The following is a 25,562-nucleotide window of genomic DNA, read 5'->3' as shown; positions in this document are numbered from 1 at the left end:
TGCCAGCTATCGCTAATCCCTGAGGCTCATCATCCAGTCTAACAGGTGGTCTAGACCAAAGGTTTTCATTGGTTGAGGAGATAAATTGATGGATGGTAGTGCTAAAGGATGACCCTGATTTCAGTTTCTGTTTCTGCCACTTATGAGCTGGGTACCCTTGGTTAGGTTACTTAGCCTCCCCAAGACTCAATTTCCTCATTTCTTGAAGAAGATAATGGTTATTCCTTTCTCTAAGCATTGTAGACCTCATGCCTGGCATGTATCCAGTGATGGCTCACAGTAAGCCTGCTGGATGTATTAATCATGACCTATACAAATACAATAAGATTTATCTATACAATGGTTATTGCAAGTTGTGGAAACAGCTGAATAGATTGTCACTGAATTTTGAAGTGGTCTGACTTACCACACAGGCTGCATGGTGCCTGAGAAACTCCCTTGGTAGAGCTCTGAGAGTCCCAGGGTGGCAAGTATATGTTTATTTTGAGAATGGTTGATGCTTCCTCCAATAAAGCTCGATACTTAATTATTTCCCCTCTTCTTCCTCTCCCTCCTCTTCCTCTTTATTATGGGAGTGTGAGAATCCTAATGTTTGAGGTTGATATCTTAGAGGCACATCCTATTCTCCCACAGAAGGTTACATAAAAGAACCAAATTGTTCTAAGTCAAGGCAAGCATTTTTTCTTATTTTTGTGCTTATTTCTAAAACCAAAGAAACAAGCTTTTTACTGGCATTCTTCTTTTAAACAGCTTGGAAAAGATATTGGGAGTAGACTTGAATGAATCAGCTCTGTCCCCAGCTCTGCCTCTTGGGAGACTGGTGATCCTGAGTGGGTTGTTAATGTCACTGAGCCTCAGGAACATAACCTCTTTTATCATCAGAGGTTGGGAAGATGATATGATATTGTAGGAGGACAGAGGCTTTGGCCCACAACCTGGTTCTCAGAGACATAAGGGGATGCAAGCTGAAAGGCTCTGAGAGTTCCTCCCATAAAGCAGTTACAGTTTGTCAGGGCATGGAAAGGATTTGGTTCTCCCCAAGGGTTTTTGTTTTCATTTTTGTTTTTACAAAGGTACACATCTATTAATGATGACTAGGATTAAACCCTTATTATTGAAAACTAGAGGCCCAGTGCACAGAATTCATGCATGGGGGTGGGGAAGTCCCTGAGCCCGGCCTGCACCCTCTCCAATCCGGGATCCCTTGGGGGATGTCTGACCCACAGGGATTGGACCTAAACTAGCAATCCAGGACTGCAGGCTCCTAACAGTTCGCCTGCCTGCCTGCCTGATCACCCCTAACCCCTCTGCCTGCCTGCTTGATTGCCCCTAACAACCTCTGCCTGCCTGCCTGATTGCCCCTAACTGCTCCCCTGATGGCCTGATCACCCCTAACTGCCTCTGCCTCGGCCCCGCACCCAGGACCCAGGATTCCCTCCCTCTGGCTGGCCACAGGCATCTGGGACCCAGGCTGGCTTCACCCGGGCAGACTGCAGCCGCAGGGGATTGTGGGTGGGTGGCTTCTCTCGGACCACAGCCGCTGCTGCTTGGGATGTGGGCGGGCAGCTTCGTGTAGGCGCGACTTTGTCAGGAAGGACATCTGGAAGGTTGTCCAGAAGATGTTTGGTCTAATTAGCATATCACCCTTTTATTAGTATAGATATTAAACCGTGCCTTTTTAGTGCCCTTGTAAATCACATTCTCTTTCAATCCATCAACTGTGAAAGTGAACCCAGGGGGAAAGGACTGAAGAGTTTTTTTCTAAACTAATGCTACTTAAATTTTACTGTGCACACAAGTAACCTGCTGAAGGGGGAGGGACGGGTCTTCCTCAAAGACAGATTTTGATTTAGAAGGTCTATGGAGGCCTGAGAGTCTGCATTTTGACAAGCTTCTAGGCAATGCTGACCTACCATTGTGGGGACCAACCTAAGCATCAAAAGTCAAGAATAAAATGGCAATTAACTGGTTTTGGAGTTCAAAGTTCTCTATCTTGAATACATAGCAAGGAAATAATTTGAAAGGCAAGTTTTGGAGAAAGAGAAAAATATATTTTATTTACTTATTTTTTGTTAATCCTCACCTGAGGATATTTTTCCATGGATTTTTAGAGAGAGTAGAAGGAAGGGGGAGAGACAGAGAGAGAGAAACATCGATGGGAGAGAGACACATCAATTGGTTGTTTCTCACATGAGCCCTGATCAGGGCTGGGGATCGAACCTGCAATGGAGGTACCCACCCCTGACCAGAATTGAAACCAGGACCCTTCAGTTTGGGCCCGATGCTCTATCCACTGAGCCAAACTGGCTAGGGCGAGAAAAAGATATTTTAAACTCCAAATCTTCCTTTCCATGTCAAGAATGAAAGCAGAGAGTTTCTGACCCTAAAACTTTACCATAAGCGGTGACACTGGAAGGTTTCAGGACTTGATGTTAAACCATTGCCCAGCAAACAGCATGTGGGTGGGAAGAAGCCCCAGTTTCTGAGAGGGTCAAAGGAATGGAGTAATAGGTGGGGTCCTGGCTACTCCTCCCCAGGATGAGGGAAGAGTATGAAGATATCCAGGAGATGTTTGCTGAGGTTCCAAAGACATCTGGCTGGATGCTTCTTTTTTCCGAACATGGGAGAGCAGCTATAGAATAGAACGGAAGGAAGTGAGATTGGGATGGAAGGTCCTGATTGAGTATTTCATCTTCCTTCCCTGCCTCCATGGAAGGAAGGCAGCCAGGCATTCCTGGGGCAGGTGCATAGAGTCGTGAGATCTATCTTGCCTGCTATGAGTTGCAGGGTAAGGGGTAGAAGGACCCCTCTGTCAGAGGCTGTTTGGTAAAGATTTCAAGCAGGGACTGAAAGTGAACATGCCTGGAACTCAGAGTATCTGCAGCCCTAGAAGCTGAGAGTCAGCCCTCCTGTGTGTGGCCCCCCAGCCCTGATCCAGGTGCACGCTCAGCAGACACTCGAGCACAGAGAACTTCACAGTCCCCCAGAAGAACCAGGCAGGGCCGGTGGCACCAGGGGCTAATGTCTACACCAAGTTAGAGAAGTTCCTCACCTGGGGATTAGTCAGACCTAGAGGACTTCCTGGATGGGATCAGGCGCCTCCCCCATCACCTGAGGACATGTAAGCATTTTTTGAAGAGGCAGAAGGAGAGGGGAAAATTGCTCTGGTGGGAAGGTGGCTTTTGAAGAGATGTGATAATTAGCTGACAGGCTGCTTAAACAGAGGAGACTGTGTGACTTTTAACTAGCAGGCTTGCTCAGGCTCCTTCTCCCCCCACAGTCTTTAGAAGAAATGCAGGTGAGAAGGACTTCAAAGTTGATCTCAATGATAGGAAATAAAGAAACCACCTTTTTTTTTTCTTGGTGCATGGGAACAGTCCTGTATAATGCCACGCCTGACACAGTATCATTTAATCGATTTAATATTAAACTAAGTCGCAACACAGCAACACAAAACCATTTAATTTATATTTTTTCTTGAAGTCTGTGACATATGTATAGATACATATTTTACCTAAAATGATATTAAACCTGATATTTCATACTCTTAAAAGTGCACATTGCGTTATACATATTTTCATGCTTGCCTAGGCTTCTTAATCTTTACATATTCAACCTTGTTACCTACCATTTATTGAGAAAAATGGCAAATATGTAGGTATGCATATATTTTTAGTAAATATAAATGTAACATAAGGCATACCTCATTTTATTGCACTTCACTTTATTGTAATAATGTTGCTCTTTTTTTAAAAAAATATATTTTATTGATTTTTTACAGAGAGGAAGGGAGAGGGATAGAGAGCCAGAAACATCAATCAGCTGCCTCCTGCACACCCCCTACTGGGGATGTGCCCGCAACCAAGGTACATGCCCTTGACCGGAATCGAACCTGGGACCTTTCAGTCCGCAGGCCGACGCTCTATCCACTGAGCCAAACCGGTTATGGCATGTTGCTCTTTTTTTAAATAAATTGAAGGCATAACCTTCCACCAGTAAAAAAGATAAGGGCTCACTTTATTGCAGTGGTCTGGAACCACGCCCTAAATACTCTGACATATGCCTGTATATACTAATACAGTCATGTGCAGATTAGTGATGGGGAGACACTCTGAGAAATGTGTCATGAGGTATTTCATCTTTGTGTGAACATCATTGAGTGCACAACTAACACACACCTGGAAGATACAGCCTGCTAGGCAGCTAGGCTATATGGGATAGGCTCTCACTCCGAAACCACTAGCCTGTACAACATGTTACTGTACAAAACAACACGAGGTTAAATCAAGCACAAGAGAAGATGATGCTCAAAAGAGACTTGGTAAACACAAGACTTATGGGGCTACTACTGGCACAACACAGCATACTGTTCTGTAGCAAAGTTATTTTTAGTAAGTGTAAAGAGTACTCTCTAAAATAATGATAGCCCTGGCTGGTTTGGCTCAGTGGATAGAGCGTCGGCCTGCGGATTCAAGGGTCCAGGATTCGATTCCGGTCGTGGGCATGTGCCTTGGTTGCGGGCACATCCCCAGTGGGGAGTGTGCCGGAGGCAGCTGATCAATGTTTCTCTCTCATTGATGTTTCTGGCTCTCTATCCCTCTCCCTTCCTCTCTGTAAAAAATCTATAAAATATTTTTAAAAAATAAAATAAAATAAAATAATGATAAAAATAATAATATAGTAAACAGTAATTCATTATCATTACCAAGTATTATGTACTACACATAATTAAATGTGCTATACCTTTGCTAACTGGCGGGGCAGTAGGTGTGTTTATGCCAGTATCACCGCAAATGTGTGAGTAATGCCTTACACTACAAAAATGTTAAGATGGAGTAACCATTGTAGCCCCTTAAGATGGGCACATATATGCCATATTGGCCCCTTCAGACAGGGCCTTCAGGCATTCTCTCTTGGTTGTTTTTGATTTCTCTGTTCCTTTCTCTGAAACCTTTCTAATTTTTTTGTTGCCAAATTGCTACTTTTCCTCTTCGCCCTGGAATGGGCGTGCCTGCTTGAATTTTCCAGCTCAACTCTGCCTCTGGTGTCCATTCAGAAGAAAGCTCTGCCCTGAGCTTTCACCCCAGAGCCAAGGGAATGAGGGGCCCAACATGGCCATAGTGCATGCTTTCTACTGGGACTTGTCCAGGCCAATAACACAGAACTTTGGTGAAGAAAGAGTGGGGATCAGGGCCCTACTTACTTGTACTGTGTTGGGGTCCAGCCCCAGCAGGTCCAGGGGATTTACATGCGCTATCATTTAAAAAATAAAAAAGGGGGAATTTGCCGGAAGCCGGTCCATCCTTGCTGCTTGACACAGTCGCTGCAGGGAAGAAACATCTGCACAGCATATGTTTCAAGGGACCTGGCGTATATGGCATACTGTTCTTAATATGTTTGCTCACCTTCTTGGCACTATGTGTTTTAACTAGGTCACCTCTCTGAGAAAGGTTTTTTCCCCAGGTAGGAATTTTTCCCTGAAGTTAGGGAGGGAATAAAACCCCTTAACTAAGTGCCAAGCAGGTAGTTAGTCACTTTAACTATGAACAATCACACTTAAGCTACATAATCTTTACTCCCTGGAATGGGGATAAGAAACGCCCTAACCTTTGCAATAGAAATTGACAGGATTAAAATTGACTGGTATAAATACAGATGTAACAAGACAATAAACATCAGATCCTAATGAGATCCTGACCAGAACTTTGGCTGGAGATCCTGGCTAGAGGTCCTGACTAGGCTGCTGATCAACTGAAAGCTTAGAGGTCCTGACTAGGCTGCTGATCAACTGAAGGCTGTCTCCGTGTCATTCCTTCTTCGCCGACTCCGTCCACACCTTTGGGGACCCCTGGACCTGCTGGGGTTGGACCCCAGCAAGGGGCCTGGGTGGCGAGGCCGTGCCCGGAGCCCGGTGGAGGCCCGCTGCCGGCCTGGTGGTGACGCAGTGCCCTCCCGCCCTGGTCCACCCTCCTGCCCCTGAAGTGATTCCGCGCTCGGGGTCTGGACTGCGGTTCTCATGCCCCTGCTGTGGGGAGGGGGTGTTTAACCCGAGGCCTGCGGTCCTTCAGTGTCTTGCGTGTGTTCTGTGTACGGACATATTCTGTTCTTAAGTCGACAACTAGACATATCTTGAGCGTGTCCACGTCTCCACGCCCAACCTTCCTTAGGAGTCCTTGGGCACCATGGCCTGTGTGCATTATAAATTCGCTTCCAAACTCAACTATGCCATCGCCACCTTTGATGGGCGGCACATCTCCCTCGGCGACCTAAAGAAGCAGATTATGGGGAGAGAGAAGCTGAAAGCTGCCAAGTGTGACCTGCAGATCACCAACGCGCAGACCGATGACAATGCGCTGATTCCTAAGAACGTATCTGTCATTGTTAGAAGAATTCCTATTGGAGCTGTGAAATCTACAAGCAAGGCTGACGCTACAGGTCGAACTGAACCAGTGATGGGCACTTCAACGGTCACTGATGACTCTTCTGCATCTCTGTCTCTGGCCCAGCTCACAAAGACTGCCAATCTGGCTGAAGCCAATGCTTCTGAAGAAGATAAAATTAAAGCCATGATGTCGCAATCTGGCCGTGCATACGGCCCCGTCAATTACATGAAGAAGCCTCTAGGTCCACCACCTCCATCTTATACCTGTTTCTGCTGTGGTAGACCCGGCCACTATATTAAGAACTGCCCCACAAACGGGGATGAATGCTTCGAACCTCGTCCGAGGATTAAAAGGAGCACTGGAATCCCCAGAAGTTTCATGATGGAAGTGAAAGATCCTAACGTGAAAGGTGCAAAGCTTACCGACACTGGAACATACGCAATACCGACTATAGAGGCAGAAGCATACGCAATTGGGAAGAAAGAAAGGCCACTTTTCTTACCAGAGGAGCCCTCTTCGTCTTCTGAAAAGGACGACCCTATCCCAGACGAGTTGCTGTGCCCCATCTGCAAAGACGTCGTGACTGATGCCGCTGTCATTCCCTGCTGTGAAAACAGCTATTGTGATGAGTGTATAAGAACAGCGCTCTTGGAATCAGAGGACCATACGTGCCCCACGTGTCATCAACATGATGTCTCTCCCGATGATTTAATTGCCAATCAATTCTTGCGACAGGCTGTTAATAACTTCAAAAATGGAACTGGTGGTTACGCAAAAAGACTGCGGAACCAGTTACCCCCACCACCACCCCCGATACCGCCTCCGAGACCTCTCCTTCAGCGGAATCTACAGCCTCTGATGAGATCTCCAATACCAAGACAACAAGATCCTCCGAGGATTCCAGTGACGTCTTCCTCAGGCCACACGGCTCCCTCTATATCTTCCGTAACTTCTCATCAGTCTTCCTTAGCCCCTGCTGTGCCCAGAAATTCATCCGCCCCAGTGCCTGTACTGGATGTAACTGCAACGGTCTCCACATCAGTCCACTGGGAAAAGTCAGATGGGCCTCTCTGGGATTCTGAACATAAAATAGTGCCAGCCGCAGCCCTTGCCTCAGAACATTCACAGGGAACCTCTTCCATAGCAATGACTGCCCTTGTGGAGGAGAAAGGTTACCCGGTGCCTGTGCTTGGAACCCCGTCTTTGCTTGGACAGTCACCACCTGCTGGGTATAGCGTCCCTCCCCCCGGGTTCCCTCCAGCGCCAGCCAATTTGTCAACGCCTTGGGTATCATCAGGAGTGCAGCCTGCTCTTTCAAATACCATCCCAACGACACAAGCGCCACTTGGGCCCGGGGAAGAATTCTACCGAGAGCTGCGATGGCTAAAAGGAGAGTCTAAATATCCCTATGGTGTTTCCTCATACTCCAGAAGTCCCTCTACTTACTCTAAATCAAGATCTGGTTCAACGCCGTCACCTTCTTATTCTCGATCACCTAGCCGCTCACACTCTCGTTCCTATTTGCGATCACTTCCAGACCCCAGAAGGGGCAGAGGCAAGAGTCGAAATTCCCGCCCAAGGTCTAGACCTCATGGATATTGTCGGTCTAGGTCAAGGTCGCCACTATATTGGCGATGCCCTTTGCGATCAAGGTCCCCTCAAGCATTGAGGGGACAGTCTCCAAATAAATGGACTGTACCACAAGGGGAAACAGGACTTGCACATTTTAATAGATACAGTGAAGTTCCACCACCGTATGACAGAAAAGCTTATTATGGGAGGAGTGTTGACTTTAGAGACCCATTTGAAAACGAGCATTACCGAGAGTGGGAGAGAAAACACAGGGAGTGGTATGACAAGTTCTACAGAGGTTATGCTGCTGGAGCACAGCCTCGAGAGTCAGCAAATGGAGAGAACTTTCCTCCAGAGAGCTATTCACCACTTCATATCAGCAATTGTCCCCTTACAAGGGGCTGCAGAGAAGTTTACTCGGGTGGACAAAGTCGTAGAAGTCGAAACATAGGTGGTAGCAACTCTCCAGGAAAGCTCTCACAAAGAGACAGCCACAATCGGAAGGATAGCACAAAGTCAAAAGAGAAGGAGAGCGACAGTGCTGCAGGAGATGGAAAAGGAAGTAAACATAAGGAACACCGAAGGCGGAAGGAAGCAAAGGCCTTCTAAACACAAAGTTGTTACAACCTTCTGGAAAATCAAGAGAACCTACAAGTCCAGTGATGAGATGCCTCCCTGGGGCCAAAACACACACACACACACACACACGCACAAAGACACACACACGCACGCACTCAGACACGGGAGCACAAGGTCTGCTAACAAGGATTCTGCGAAGTGACAATCACGCTTAAGCTACATAATCTTTACTCCCTGGAATGGAGATAAGAAAAGCCCTAACCTTTGCAATAGAAATTGACAGGATTAAAATCAACTGGTATAAATACAGATGTAACAAGACAATAAAACATAGAACTTGGCTGGAGATCCTGGCTAGAGATCCTGGCTAGGCTGCTGATCAACTGAATGCTGTCTCCATGTCATTCCTTCTTCGCCGACTCCGTCCACACTTTTGGGAACCCCTGGACCTGCTGGGGCTGGACCCCAACATCAATGGTGTTTAGGCCATCCGAACTCACTGGGAATTTCAAGATTATTTTTGTTTTTTCAGTTGTGGGTCACATAATCAGAAACCCATAGGCCTAGGCTATGTTGACTATTGGTTATATTGTACTTAGGGTACAAACACTTGAAAAGTTTTGTTCACATTATTTCTTGTTTTTCATTAATCCTGCATAATGCTCCAGTCCTTAATGCTGTATAGTGAATTCAACTGGAGCCACTCAAAAGTTATCTACTGGGCTATATTTGGCTCCTGTTGCGATGCCAATTGACCCAAGTCTGTAAGAGTGACTTCAGTGTGCAGTTAAAACTGAAGCAGGGCTGAAATGGCCCAAAAACTCCAGTTGGTTTTGCCATCCTTGCAACATAGGTGTGCAAGCACACTCTAAAAACCCACAGGATGGAATGCAAATACACCAAGATTATAGATGTAGGTGGATAGAAAGCATTTCCCCTCTAGATTCTCATTTTCATGAATACAGGGCAGCACATCCCCAATTTGGTATATGATGCTGATGGTACCTGTGAAACATTTAGCAGGTGCACTGTATTTGGGGAACGGGTGGAAGAAGAGAGAAAAATGCAGCCAGAGTGACTGCATTCCCCTATGACTCCCACCTGCTGATATTCATGACCTATAGAGTCCCCACCAGGATGGGACCTGTGATTTGCTTCAGCCAAAAGACTTTGGCAAAGGGGGAGGGATTTTGTAGATGTCATTAAGGTTCCAAATCAGCGGAGTTTGCATTAATCAAAGGAAGATGATTCCAGCTGAGCCTGACTTCATCAGGTGAGCTCTTAAAGATGACCTTAGCCCTTACTGGGGTCAGAGGCCATCGCTGGCTGGTCTGAAGAAGCCGGAATATGGTGAGCTGAACTAGAGAAGGCCATGTGGATAGGGCCCATGAACAATAACCTGCCAGCTTCAACCTGTCCCTGATTCCTAGGGACAGCTTTGGTCTAAGAGACAAGGTGGCTGGGATAGTTCTATCGTTGACACAGAGGCGAACAGGGGAAATGGAGAGATTTCAGGAAGCCCTCCTTTGAAAATGCTCATAACCTTGTCAGCAGCCCCAGAAGTCAACTGGCCACTCGGCAACCTGCTGAGGTCTGAGAGGATCCTGGGACTACTCGGAGTTCTGGCCACTCTGTGACTATGCCTGCCTCTCCTTTCTAGATCAGCCGGTCCTACAACACCAGTTGTTTTTCTGCTTAGTTCTTGGTAACTCTATATCTTAGGTATCCAGACATTTTCCACGTAGTCTTTGCATTTGAGGGATGCTGTTGCAAGTGTCTTGGGGTCAGGTCTGAGTTAGTTCAACTTCACCTCCTGACCATGAGTGTGAGTCCAGGGGTGGGCTCTATATTCAAAATTATCCACGGTGAACATGTGCTAGGGATGTCTGGGGGAAAAAGGTGTTTTGCTTTTCTGAAGAGAGATCTCCACGCTCCTAGATGTGGTGGGAAAACTTGGCAATCATGAGCATTGTTAGGAGGTATATGCAGTCTGTGTAAAGCTGACCACACACAGGAGACAAGAAAAACAGGATGAATCCAGGGCCCACTATACCTTGGAATTAAACTAACTGGAAAGCTTCCGTCCCTCTGGACCTCCAGTGACGTGATCCCTAAGTGCGTTCTGGTGTGAGCGTGGGAGTGGTGTCTCCCAGCAAGGGCTTGAGTGGGTTAGCTGAAACGTTAGCAAAGTAGAACCTCATTGGTAAAAACATAGTAATTCTGTTTGCACCTTTCAAATACCTCACAGCCAACCAGACTTCACAAATGCTGGTAAATATCCCTCAAACCATCATCAAATGAAAACGCTCATTTCCAATTTGCAAGATGCCTGCATTCAAAAAGTGTGGAGGCTCATAGCAAAGAGGCATTTTTCTTCTGAAAATACCTACACTGGGATTACAACTATAAGGATTACTGAAAAGAAAAAGTCCCCAAACTTTGGGGATTGGTATTTGCATTTGCAAAATAATTTGCAACTAGAACTGCCTGGTAGCACTTTATGGAAATCAAAAAGTGGGTTTTGAATATCTAGGTCATTTCCCCCCCACCTCACCCCCACAGCCCCCAGCATCCAAATCCATAGTAAAATCAACTTTCTACCTGTCTGGAAGAGATCGCACTAAATGCTCAGAGTAGCTCTCCCCCAAATTCTGAATAATTTGGATAAAAGTAGACGCATCTGGGGCATAGTCATATTTAACTGATTTACCTTAATTCTGTAAATCGATTTATTGCCCGAGAAGCTCCTCCATTCAGTCGTCCTTGCCCTGCGCCACCTTCCATAGTTGCCAAAGCTGCCGGCTCCTCCACCCTAAATAACTCTGAACCTGTGGCAGAGGCGTTGGGGTTGGTTTGAAATGGCAGTATTTTCCCACCCATTTCTCCATTCAGGATTTTCTCCCTTCAAAGGATGCTTTGTATATCTCGTGTTTCCTTCCCCTGCTTGTTTGAATCTAAAATGAATCTGAACTAAAAGTACTTGTTGAGTGGTTAGGCTCCCAGCTGTAATTTGGAGTCAAGGTATGAATATTTTATACTCAAAGAGTCACTGAAGATTTATAGGAGGTTTTTAAAAATAAATGAATACACTCATTTTTGTTGGCATAAGTATACTGTAGCTGGGGGAAAACAAAAATACAGGACAAGCCCTCAGTCATTAGTCTTTAAAAAATGAACCTGGATTTGTGTTTTGGGATGATGGGGAGTAAGTGTGGTGAGCACACAGTGTCCTTTGGAGGAAAGAAATACTAGGATGAAGGAGACCCGGGTAGGAAACAAACACAAAAGCCACCCAAAGGCTCAAATCTTGATTTGAACCCACCCAGATTCCAGAGGTATCGTTTCAGAAGGTGCTCTTCGTGTCCTGGCAGAAATGAGGTGTTGGGCTGGGGAGCCAGTACTCAGATGCCTGTGGCTTCCTTTCACTACAAAAATAGACTTAAAAAATAATCCAGTCTTTGGCAAAGTCTCTTCCAAGATGGAGCGACCTGAGTAGCCCCTTCACTTTCGCTGGGTTTGCCGTTGCACGGAGCCCGCAGCCTGGTGAGCTCATTGGTGGTTCAAAAGTGTTGAACGCAGTTAAAACAGAATATTCATACATGTTAACTAAGCATTTCCAGTTTTTTCTTCTCCTATAAATCTGTGAAGTTTATTCTCCTAATAACATGTATTGGCTTACATTTTACCAGTATCCTGTGGCTTCTTCTGTACAAGGTAGGCCGGTTAAGTAATTTTCTTTAGCTTTAAAGATCTAAATTCTAAAGAGTAGAGAGAAAGCATTTGGGCTCTTTTAAGCTCTAAGCATGACCACACTAAGCATTACCCCAGAAACATAAGCTTTTCTTCCTAAAGCTTCCTGTGGAAGGACATTCCAGTCACATCATTTCTGATGTTCATTAAGTATTCAATATATATTTTAATTGTGCCTAATATATGTTGATTCTCTTATAATGCCCTGATTTTACCCAAGGCAAACTAGATAGCAATTTAGAAGAAAAAAAAAGGAACTTTCTAAACTTTTATGGGTGGCTGCCAAGATCATGACCACCTGTGGAATGTTGGGTACATTGCCCAAAGTAAATGTTCTTACATGACAACAATTCATTCTTTTCCCCCTTCATCCCTAATGTCTAACCTCTATCTATATCCTTTAAGTAGGTTCAGCCTGCAAGAAGTTTGTAAAAATTCAGATATATGCAAAAAAACAAAAACAAAACCCAATAACCTAGATACCATTTTTACTATTAAATTGGCAAATATTTTGACATTTCTTAACATGTAGCATTGATCAAACTGTTCGAATGTGGCTGTTAAGACTGGGTGTGAGAGTAAAATGGGTATAACCTTTGAGGATAGATTGGCAGCATATTCTACCACATAACAACACTTCTAGTTATTTATCCCACAGCTGTAGAGGAGAGCAAAGATTTATTATTGCATTTATTGTGATAGCAAATTGTGGAAACAACTTCTATGCTAACCAACAGGGAACTCCTTACATAAACAAAGGAATATTTATACAAAGGAATATTATGCAGCCATGTATAAGGACAAGCTAGTGGGAATGTGTAGACATTAAGAGATAGCCAAGAGACAGGCTTGAAAAAAAGAAAGGGACAGAACAGTATGTATACTGTAATCCATTGTACATTTACAGACAATTTCTAAAAGAACTGATAAGAAATTGTAATGACTGGTACTTTTTTAGATATGGAACTGTGGATCTGAGAGGAGAAGAGGGAGAATTTACCTTTTGAATTTTATACCCTTTTGGATTACTTTGATTTTAAAAAGTCATTATGTATGTACTAGAGGCCTGATACACAAAATTTGTGCAAGAGTAGGCCTTCCTTCCCCTGGCTGCCGGCACCAGCTTCCCTCCGGCACCTGGGACCCAGGCTTCCCTCCAGCCACCGGCAGGCACTTGAGACCTGGGCAGCCCCAGCATCATCTGGAAAGTCATCCTGAAGAATATCCGGTCTAATTAGCATATTATGCTTTTATTATTATAGATTCATTGATTATAATCAAGCTTGTATAATTTTTAATAAACAAAAAATATCTACTGTGGCCATGACTCTACATCTCCTACATTAATCCAGACCACTTCCTGTTTACCACCATTGATGTTCCCCATACTCATCTCAGTTTCTCTGACAACTTCTTTTTGGCTGAGTTTCTTACGCCCAGAGGACAAGTCTTCACTCTCAGGGTTCCTGTGCTCAAGCCTTACCTGAAACATAAAAGGTATTAAGTGTTCTGTGGAGAATCGAGGGTCTGATTGTGATCCTGACTTCTTCATTCCCACGTCATGTTTTTCTGGGTTCTCTCAACACTTTAGCAGTCCTGTCACCCTTCCTTAATGTCACTGTATTGAGTTTTATATTTCTGCATAATAAATTATCACAAACTTGGTGGTTTAACACAAAATACATTTATTACCTCACAGTTTCCATGGGCAGGAGTCCAAGCACAACTTACCAGATATTTTAGGATATCTCACAAGGCTAAATTCAAGGTGTTGGTTGGGGGCTGTGATTTTATCTCAAGGCTCAACCAGGGCAGCTCCCCCTCTAAGGTGTTAATGGTGGCAGAATTTGATTCCTTGCCACCTGTTGAATTGGACTATTTCTCCTGGCTGTTGGCCGATGACTCTCTCAAGTCCCTTACTTCACCAAAACCAGTGAGGAGAGTGTCTGCAACTCTTGTAACATAGTCACGGCAGCAACAGCTCATCCCTCATTTATTGGTTAGAAGCAAGTCACAGATCCTGCACAAACTCTTGGGGAAATGAATATACAAAAGCACAAATACCAGGAGGCGGCGTCGTTGAGGACCACCTTAGAGCCAGAATAGTCATGAACTTGTATGATTGACATTGGGGTAGCCTAAAAGGAACTCCATCAGTGATATCTTTTTTTTTTTAATTTAAGTTCTCAATTACAGTTGACATTCAATATTATTTTGTATTAGTTTCAGGTGTACAGCATAGTGATTAGATAATCATATACTTTACAGAGTGCCCCCCCGCCCCACACACACACATTTTAAATACTAACCTGGCACCATACATAGTTATTACAATACTAGAGGCTCAGTGCATGATTTTGTGCATGGGCGGGGTCCCTCGGGGTGGCCTGTGGAGATCAGGCTCCAGCTCGCACCCTCAGCTTCACAGCCCTGCAGCCCCACCTGGCACCCCACCTTGGCCTGGCACCACCCCCTCACCTGCTCCACCATCCCGTCCTGGGAGCTGGGCGGTGGGCCCTGCCTCTACCGCTGCCACTGGTTGCCATCTGCAAGGCCATTGGTGGGGTGACTGGGCCCCCGCTTGCACCTGCCTTTGTCTGACGCCACCCGCTCACCTGCTCCACCATCCTGCTCTCATCAGAGTCCATTGGGGCCGGCAGTGCCTCCACTGTTGCCCGCTGCCAACGCTGTGTCACTTACGCCCGCCATGTTCTGTGCCATCCCCTGGTGGTCAGCGCACATTATAGTAAGTGGTCAAACTCCCAATCTCCTGGTCGAACGACCACCCGAGGGGACAATTTGCATATTAGGCTTTTATTATATAGGATTATTGACCATTTTCCCTATACTGTACTTTAACATCCCCATGATTATGTTGTAATTACCAAAATCATATAGTATTTGTCTTTCTCTGTCTGACTTATTTCATTTGGCATGATACCATCTAGGCCCATTCATGCTGTCGCAAATAGTAAGATTTCATTTTTTACAGCTGAGTAATATCTCATTGTATATATTTACCTCAGCTTGTTTATTCTGTTATTTGTTAATGGACACTTGGATTACTTCCATATTTTGGCTATTATAAATAATGCTGCAATGAACATGAGGTGCATATATGCTTTCAAATTAGTGTTTTGGATTTCTTTGGATATATACCCAGAAGTGGAATCACTAGGTCATAAGGCAGTACTATTTTTAATTTTTTGAGGAACATCCATAGTGTCTGCCATAGTGGCTGGAGCAATGTGCATTCATACCAACAGTACACAAGAGTTCTCTTTTCTCACCAACATTTGTTGTTTGTTTACTTATTGATTATCGCCATTCTGACAGGTATGAAGCGATATCTCATTGGGGTTTTAATTTGCATTTCTTGACGATTAGTGGCATTGAGCACTTTTGCATATGTCTATTGAACATCTGTATGTTCTCTTTAGAGAAGTGTCTATTCAGGTCCTCTGCCCACTTTTTAATTGGATTGTGTTGTGTGTGTGTGTGTGTGTGTGTGTACGCGCATGCATTGAGTTGTATTAGTTCTTTATAAATTTTTAATATTAACCCCTTATCCAATGTATCACTGACAAATATCTTCCCCCATTCAGTGGTTGTCTTTTAGCTTTGATAATGTTTTACTTTGTTGTGCAAAACATTTTAGTTCGATGTAGTCTCTTTTGTTTTTTGTTTGCTTGCTTGCTTGTTTTCCTTGCTCAAGGAGATTTGTCAGAAAAAAACTGATTGCTAAAAGAAATGTTAGAGTGCTTACTGCCTATAATTTCTTCTAGGAATTTTGTGGTTTTGAATCCCATGTTTAAGTCTTTAATTCATTTTGACTTTTTTGTTGTAAATGGTGTAAGAAGGTGGTCTAGTTTCATTTTTTTTTTCCCCATGTATCTGTCCAATTTTTCCAATATCATTTATTGAGTAGAATGTCTTTACCCCATTGTAAGTTCTTGTATCCTTTGTCAAATATTAATTGACCTTGTAGGCATAGGTTTATTTTGTTACATTGATCTATGTGTCTCTTTTTATGCCAGTACCATGCTGTTTTGATTATTATAACCTTGTAGTATTGTTTGCTATCAGATAGCATGATTCCTTCAACTTTGTTCTTTCTCAAGATTGCTGTGGCTATACAGGGTCTTTTGTGGTTCCATATAAAAATTTGGATTATTTGTTCAAGTTCTGTGAAAAATGTCATTGGTATTTTGATAAGAATTGCACTGAAAATATTAAATTGTTTGAGGTAGTATGGAGATTTTAACAATGTTAATTCTTTCAATCCACAGCATGCTATATGCTTCCATTTATTTGTATCTTTTTCCATTCCTTTCTCCATTGTCCTATAATTTTCTGAGTCCAGGTTTTTTACCTCCTTGATTAGTTTTATTTCTAGGTATTTTTTTTATCCCATTGTAAATGGGATTATTCTCTTATTTTCTTTTTCAGATAATTCATCACTGGTGTATAAAGTGTAACACATTTATGAATATTGATTTTATGTCTTGCTACTTTACTGAATTCATTTATTAGTTCTAGTCCTTTTTTGATAGAATCTTTAGGGTTCTCTCTCTATAGTATCATGACACCTGCAAATAATTAGTTTTTCTTTCTTTTCAATTTGGATGTTTTTTTTTTCTTCTTATTGTCTGATTGCTGAAGATAGGACTTTGAATACTATGTGGACTAAGGGTGGTGAAGATTGGCATTCCTGTTTTGTTCCTGGTCTTAAGAGAAACACTTTTAGTTTTTCCCCATTGAGTATGATGTTAACTGTGGGTTTGTCATATATGGCTTTTATGATGTTGTGGTATGTTTCCTCCATTTCCTCCTTGCTGAGCATTTTTATCATAAATGGGTGTTGGATTTTGTCAAATACTATTTCTGCAACTATTGATATAATCATATGATTTTTACCCTTCATTTTGTTTATGTGGTGTATCATGGAATAGATTTGTGATAATTCCCACTTCACAGGAATAAATCCTACTTGATCATAGTATATGATATTAATAATGTATTGCTAAATTTAGTTTGCTAATATTTTGTTGAGAATTATTGAATTTATGCTCATCAAATATATTGGTCTATAATTTTCTTTCTTTGTAGTGTTTTTAATTGGGAATCAGGATAATGCTGGCCTCATAAATTGAGCTTGGGAGTCTTCTGTCCTCTTGAAGTTTTAGAATAATTTGAGAATGATAGGTATTTTTTCTTCTCTGAATGTTTGATAAAATTCACATCTGAAGTAATCCATTCTAAGACTTTTATGTGTTGGTAGTTTTCTTTTTTATTACTGTTTTGACTTCATTCATTGTAATTGATCAGTTCAAATTTTCTGTTTCTTCTTGATTTAGTCTCAGAAAATTGTTGTTTCTAGGAACTTATCTATTTCTTCCAGACTGTCCAATTTGTTGGCATATGATTATTTATAATATTTTCTTATAATCCTTGTATCTCTGGGGTATCAGTTGTTACTTCTCTTTTGTTTTTTGTTTTTAAAATATATTTTATTGATTTTTTACAGAGAGGAAGGGAGAGGGATAGAGAGTTAGAAACATCGATGAGAGAGAAACATCTATCAGCTGCCTCCTGCACACCTCCTAGTGGGGATGTGCCCGCAACCAAGGTACATGCCCTTGACCAGAATTGAACCTGGGACCCTTGAGTCCGCAGGCTGACACTCTATCCACTGAGCCAAACCGGTTAGGACCTCTTTTGTTTTTAATTTTATTTGTTTTTGTTCTCTTTTTTCTTGATGAGTCTGATTAATGTTTTATCAAAATTTTAAAAATTTTTTCAAAGAACTAGCACTTGGTTTCATTGACCTTTTGTATTTTCTATAGACTCTATTTTGTTTATATTCATTCTGATCTTTATTATTTCTTTCCTTATACTCATTTTGGACTTTGTTGTTCTTATACCTATAGTTCCTTTAGGTATACCGTTAATTGTTTATTTGAGATTTTTCTTCTTTGTTGAGGTAGATCTGCAATGGTATGAATTTCCCCTCTTAGGACTGCTTTTTCTGTGGCCCACAGATTTGTGTTGATGTATTTTTATTTCCATTTGATTCAATGTATTTTTTATTTCTTTCTTGATCTCACTGTTAACCAATTCATTGTTTAGTGACATGTTACTTATTTTCCATGTCTGTGTGTTTTTCAGTTTTTTTCTCATAATTGATTTCTAGTTTTATACCAATATGGCCAAAGAAGAGGGTTGATATGCTTTCAAGCTTCTTAAATTTATTGAAACTTGTTTTGTGGCCTAACATGTCATCTATCCTTAAAAATGCTCCTTGTGCACTTGAAAAAAATGTACATTCTGCTGCTTTGGGGTGAATGCTCTGAAATACCAATTATATGTATCTGGTCTAGTGTGTAACTCAAGGTCTCTTTTTCCTTGATGATTTTCTGTCTGGATGATCAACACATTGATTTCAATAGGATGCTATACTCCCCTACTCTGACTCTATTGCTAGGAAAGATATAATTTGTGGGCAGTATGGGAAAGGGACTTAGCACAGGGACAATGGCGGCTGGCCCTCCAACTCTCTCCCCAAAGTCACATACCCCAATTTCTCACCCTAGGACTCCTGTCTGATCTTAGCTGCTGGCCCACACACTGGAGCTCAGTGTGAATGCCTGCAAATGAGATTTTGTGCCCTGGCCCTTTAAGAAGGCACCTGGGTTTCTAGCAGTCTCTTGTCTTACACTGGGGACAAAATCTCTCCGACTTTGATAACTGGATGTTATGTGAGCCCCTGTGCACAGCACTGCTGTTCCAAACTTGGGAGCCCAGCAAAAAATCCCTCGCTTCTCACGGTAGACCTTTGTAGCTGAGATATCCCTCCACATTCTCAACCAGCACACATGGGTATGGGGAAGCCCTTTAAGTGTGTTTGCCCTTTTTACCAGTATCGTGTGGCTTCTTCTGCATATCCTCAGTTATAAGACTTGTGTTCAGTTAGTCTTCAGTTGGCTATGCAGGTTGACTGTTCTATAATTTAATTGTAATTACAATTTTGTCATAGAAGGAGGTGAGTGTAACTTCTACTACTCCACCACCATATCAGAAAACTATTTAAACACAGATGATTTTTCTAATAATCTTCTTATTTTTCCAATTGCTTACAACTTCCCTGGGGTCTTTCAAGGCCACTTTCCACCCAAAGTGTCTCATTCCTGTATCTCCTTTCTATCTGGGCTTTGTCTGATAGTGTCAGCCTGTACTGAAAGATGACTTCCATTCTTTCTTCAATGGTGTCACCCAGCTCTTATCCTCAGGATTGGAGAGAAGTAACTTGGAAGCTATTGAGCTAGAACTATATAACAGTAAGTGATCCTGACTTGTTTGGGCTCTGGCTCCCAGCTCAAATGCCCCCTTCTCACCACCACTGACACAGCCTACTGTGCTCCTGCTCTGCTACTCATTGCATATCACACTTTCTCTTTTGTTTTCTTCATAAGTTTAACCACCATCTGAAGCTCTCTGGTTTGATTACTTGTTGACTTGTTTACTGTCTGCTTTCTCTGAAGAGGGTAAGAATCTGGGTGCAGAGGTCTTGTTTTTCTTTGCAGTATCTCCAGAACCTTGGATGGCTCCTGCCACAGGGGGAAATATTTAACATCTATCTGTGAAATTAATAATTGGATTAATCAGTGCATAATCAATGTGCCCTGGGAACCCTCTATGTGGAGGAAGCACCACTGGTACCCAGGCCTTAAAAGTAATTTCTTAGAGTTTTCCTACATGCCCAACAGTTGCGAACCTAAACTTCACCACCTTGGTGTTATTGACTTTTGTCTTGATAATATCTGAGCATTTCCCACCCCTCACTCTCTCCTCACCAATCATTGAGAATTTCGATGGCTGGACTAAGACATGCTCCAGTAACTGAGCCCACATGGAAGGTGGCATCTGGAAGTTGCTTTCAGTATCTGTGTTGGTCAGTGGCTATCAGATGTTGAACTGTGACCAAGAAATAGCTGCAGAATTTGGAGGCCAACAACTGCCCCTCTTTACCTACATATGTGTTGCCAGAGATGACATCATTATAGATGAAGGTTGGTAATCACACAAATAATAAGCACTTTTTAAAGTGCTTGATGTGCATCAGGCTCTTAGCTAAGTGCTTTATCTGCAGTAGTGTCTCTTTTCAACCTTACAGCAGCCCCATCAAGAATGGAAGGTGGTGTTTGTTCCCCCTTGGGCATCACCATGTCTAGAAACAACTACATGATCAAATGTAAATTCATTTTCTAAGCCAGATTATTAGAAGAATGTCAATAAAAATAAATTTATTAGCATTCTTTCATTAGGAAGAAGTCTTAATAAAAACACAATTTTACCATATTGGATTAAAATAGTTCAGCACTGTACAAATAATCTGAAATGATCTTACTTTGGCTCACTTAGTATATGGAAAAAGTCACTACTGCAAGCTGTTAAGAAATGGATTTCTAATATTTGATTTTTCATAGTGTTTATTCAAAATTTAATTTTACCATTAAAATTTTCATTAAATGAGTCATTAAGACTTTCTCATTACTATAACAAGAAGACACATTCAAACAAAGGCATTTCAGAGTGCTTAGGGTGGTTAAAAGTCCATACCTACAGGCTTTCATTGAGCTGGTTGGTGCTTTTTGCGCTTAGTAGAGGGCAACTTCTTTCCCATTCCTAGGAATGAACATTTTACATCAAATTTTAAGGCCTGTTTTTCTATTGTGCCTTTTCAATGGTCTTTTTTTCTAGAGTCAATCTCTGAAAACCAATGCTCTCTTTCTATATTTGTGTCCATGCTCTGGACTATTGTGGGTAGGGGAGTGAGAGCAGGGGGAGTGGGGGTGAGCCTTACAAGTCCTTTTAATAAAGGGGAGAATGTCATTGCCAGATACCACTCCCAAAGAGACTTGTCCCGGAGAAAGGGACAGCAAGTACTCAGCAGGGATATTTTTGCTACTGGGCTGGGGACATCTCAGGTGGTCATGTAGATGGGGTCGTTAAACTCTGGTTCAGGTAACTTAACTGAAGCATTCCTATTGACTTGGCAGGGTCTTAGGAGTAGTGAGTGATAAGTGCTAGAGTAATGCAGACTCTGAAGTGAGATGAGACAGACTTGCATTTCCAGGCTATGTAACAAAGGTCTGCTTTCTTAACTTCTTTGAACACTGACTTCCTTGTCTATGAGTTGAGAGTAGTGTGAGATAGCAATCTCACAAGAGGAGGGTTAATATTTAATGAACACATTTGTACCTAATACCACTCCTTGACACAGAGTAAAAAAATGAAACCTGATCCTTTTTGTTATGGCCTCCTACCAATTTCTGCAGAGACCAATGCCTCTTGCAACTCAAATAAAGTTTGGGTTCCTCTAATAAGAAAAATGAGTTGGGAGGATGCCCAATGTGTAGGCAACTACAGTGTCTCCTAAACATGCAAAATCACGAGATGAAAAATCCAGATTATGAGAAAGCTTAATTCAAAGAAGAGAATTCTCTATACTGAGTCCTTCGTGTGATGCTTCTCTCTCATTTGTGATTAAGAGAACTCTTGCTTTCCCACTCCACCCATCCCATGTCCAACATTCCTTCTTCCTCAAGGTTCATGTGCAGTAAATGTAATCTCCATTCATGTAGGTGTTCAGGTTCCAAACCAAAGTCTTGTCCTTGCTTTCTTGCTTTACCATACATTTCATGTCCAATCCACAAGCAGGACCTGTTGGCTCTGCTTTCAAACACCTCCATCACCTCTACTGTTGCACCCATGTTTTAAAATTCATGATGTTTTTGTTAGTTCTTGGGACTGCTTCACCAGCTTCTATGCTTGCTCCCAAATGAAAGCAAACAGAGGAAATCTTGAAATGTGTAAATCTGATCATACTTCTTTATCTTGAAGCCCTCAAATGACTTCCCGCTGAACTTAAAATAAAGTCTCCACAGAAATATTGATTGACTACAATCCTTAGCTTTTAAATTATAATTCAAAGGGAAGGATACTCAAGATTCAAATATAAGTGAGGAAGAGGTCAAGTCCAATTTAGTGATATCAGGTCACAGGAAGTAGAATGTCTGGCTAGAACCACTCTTTTTAAAAAAATATATTTTATTGGTTTTTTACAGAGAGGAAGGGAGAGGGATAGAGAGTTAGAAACATCGATGAGAGAGAAACATCGATCAGCTGCCTCCTGCACACCCCGTACTGAGGATGTGCCCGCAACCAAGGTACATGCCCTTGACTGGAATCGAACCTGGGACCCTTGAGTCTGCAGGCCAACGCTCTATCCACTGAGCCAAACTGGTCAGGGCAGAACCACTCTTTTTAAGCATGAGCAAGATGAGCAGTGGCAAAGCAACTACGCAAATGATTTTTGAACAAAAGAAAAATGAAGATACCACAAGCTTTATTAGGATATGTCCAACTCCAGCTATCAGAACATTTGGCTAGGGATGCCTTACACAAATGGGACACTTCCCTCCCTCATATAATAAGTCTGCAGGTAGGTTGGCATGGTTTAGGGGTCACTGACTTCAGAGCTATGGCTCAACATCTCTGAAATTCTTTCAGCCTTTCCCTTATGATTGCAAAATGTTTGTTCCCCCTGCTCCTTATATAATCCCCATACCTATCACAATGCTTTGTGCTTATTATACGACCCATAATTAATATATCCTGGATCTGAGCAGATTTTCAGAAGGCAGGGACTATCACTGGGGAGAAAAGATAGTGCAAAAACAAATTCGAATTGAAACACCAATTAATACAAACATTTGGAGTTTATGGGATGCTTGTGACAGAAGGTGCCTCATACCTAGAGGATGGACAGGACAAAGACACACATCCTCAGAACTGAACAAGGTAGGCAGCACAGTCTCCATAACAGTGGGCATGCACCAAATGTTGGTTTATTTCCATGCATTTTATGACTTAGAGGCACAATGTGGTAGTCTATTAAAAACATGGGAATCCAAGCTAAACAAATTTGCTTTTATACTCTAACTGGCTCTCTGATGTTAATTAGTGTGCAGTACTTGAAAGGCAGCGATTGAGATTGAACAAACTAGTTTTTAAAACTTAGTTCCTTCACTTCTTAGCAGGCTGTCCTTCCTCCTATGTAAAATGGGGTTACTACTGTTATGATGAGGTAACAACAAGAAGCAATTACTCCAAGTTTGCACTAAATAACACCTCACTACTGTTAATATCTTCAAGGAAATTTCAGCCCAATAATTAATGTCACGGATCAGTTCTTTGTTGCTCTACTGTTTCTTTTGCTTTAGATTAAATTCATTAATCTTTTTGTGCCTCACTTTCCCCAATTGTAAACGTGGGTTGGTGACGTGTTCTGAAGGTATCAGATGCCGAGTTTGCACAAATAATTCGTACCAGGAAGCTGAAGTCTGATCCTGGGTCACTCAGCTGATACCTGGCAAAGTTGCTGACCTTTCCCTACAGGTTCTGTTTCCTTATCTCTACAATGGGCACCACCAAGTTGGCCTTCCTTCCCATGGCTGCTTCTTGGAGGAACTTATAACTGATGATAAAGTACTTGACAAACATGGCGTGCTGAACGGTTTCTGGTGGGGAGATTGAACCAAAGGTGAGGTGTTGATAAGAAAGGGAATGGTGATATATTTCTGATACCTACCCTATGAACAAAGTATTTCCTGGATATTGTCATACAGTGCCGTACACTAACAATATTAATTATAATAGTAACTGGCATTTATTGAAAGCTTGGTCTATTATAGGCAGGGGAATCCCTGGTGATTTGACATCACAAACAGGTCATTTTTTAACAACTCATCATAATGATATAATTACTTTCATATAAACTTGAAATAAACCAAGTAATACTAGTGGCCAGAGAAGAAACATAGATATTGAATACTTCAAAATTTTTTATTTACTTATTTATTTTTTAAAATATATTTTATTGATTTCAGAGAGGAAGAGAGAGGGAGAGAGAGATGAGGAGAATGATGAGAATCATTGATCGGTTGCCTCCTATACGCCCCTGATTGAGGATTGAGCCTGCAACCTGGACATGTGCCCTTAACTGGTATCAAACCCGGGACCCTTCAGTCCGCAGGCTGACGCTATATCCACTGAACCAAACCAGGTAGGACTGCATATTTTTTTTGAACTTTGTGTAGGACATCAGGCAAGCAAAAATAATAATAATAAAAACAATAAAATTCAAAAAAGGAAACAAGAAATAGATTAATACTTTTTAATTACATCAAAGTATTCTTGGAAAAAATACAAAAGAATAAATTCTGCAAGTTTCAGAGAATGATTTACACAAATCAAAGTAATTCTAGTTATGTGTTTTCAGCTTTATATGAGTTTGCTATTATACCCCCCAATCAATCCACTGTTTCAATGCAATATTGTGCCCAAAGTAAGATCAAACTAAACCCTAATGATCTTCCTCTAGAAACAAGCACACATAGCTGAGTCTCTGTCTGTCCGGAGCCAACTGTATAATTTCCATGTTAAAGAAGCTGTTTAAGAAAGAATGGGTAAACTTTAAACAATAAAATGAAATTTAAAAAAAAAGAAAGAATGGGTAATAAACACATGTTAATTTGATGCCTACACATGTATGATTCTGTTAATACTCTAGCAGGGGTCCTCAAACTACGGCCCACGGGCCACATGCAAATACAAATATTGTATTTGTTCCCGTTTTGTTTTTTTACTTCAAAATAAGATATGTGCAGTGTGCATAGGAATTTGTTCATAGTTTTTTTTAAACTATAGTCTGGCCCTCCAACGGTCTGAGGGACAGTGAACTGACCCCCTGTTTAAAAAGTTTGAGGACCCCTGCTCTACAGTGACCATAGCAATTGCTTAGAACATTTTTCAGACCAGCAATTTTTTCAGGGAGAAGTATTTCATCCAAACTATGTTTAAAATTGCCAATGTATGGTGATAATAATTTCAGGTGATTGCAGTTTTTAAATTCTCTACAAGCCATCAAAACCCGGGTTTGATACCTTGGTTTTCAGATTGTTCTAAGTGCTTTGTATTCTTGAATGCATTTAATTCTCCTGACTCTTTGTATTCCCATTTGGCAGATGAGACTCAGAAAAGGTAGATAACTAACCCAAGGCCACAGTTAGTGGACAGCCAGCCTGGATTTAAATTAGAACCCAGGCAGTCCCTTCTCTTAGACTGCACTCATGACCAGGGTGACCACACTGTTTCCAAAAAATGCACGTTATGGCTGTGTGGAAATAATTCACATTTTCACTGTTATCTGTGTAA

The 25,562-nt window shown here is 42.0% G+C and overlaps 1 pseudogene; it reads left to right on the top strand.

Annotated features, from left to right (window-relative positions):
• Window positions 1-6,182: 6,182 nt before the first annotated feature.
• Window positions 6,183-10,233, top strand: LOC139014350 (E3 ubiquitin-protein ligase RBBP6 pseudogene; annotated as a pseudogene).
• The last annotated feature ends 15,329 nt before the right edge of the window (window positions 10,234-25,562 follow it).

The sequence above is a fragment of the Myotis yumanensis genome, unplaced genomic scaffold (genome assembly GCF_028538775.1).
Source record: "Myotis yumanensis isolate MYYU_CA2020_CCGP unplaced genomic scaffold, mMyoYum1.0.hap1 SCAF_7, whole genome shotgun sequence".
In the NCBI taxonomy this organism is placed as follows: Eukaryota; Metazoa; Chordata; class Mammalia; order Chiroptera; family Vespertilionidae; genus Myotis; species Myotis yumanensis.
This window is presented reverse-complemented; position numbering and strand designations above follow the sequence as displayed.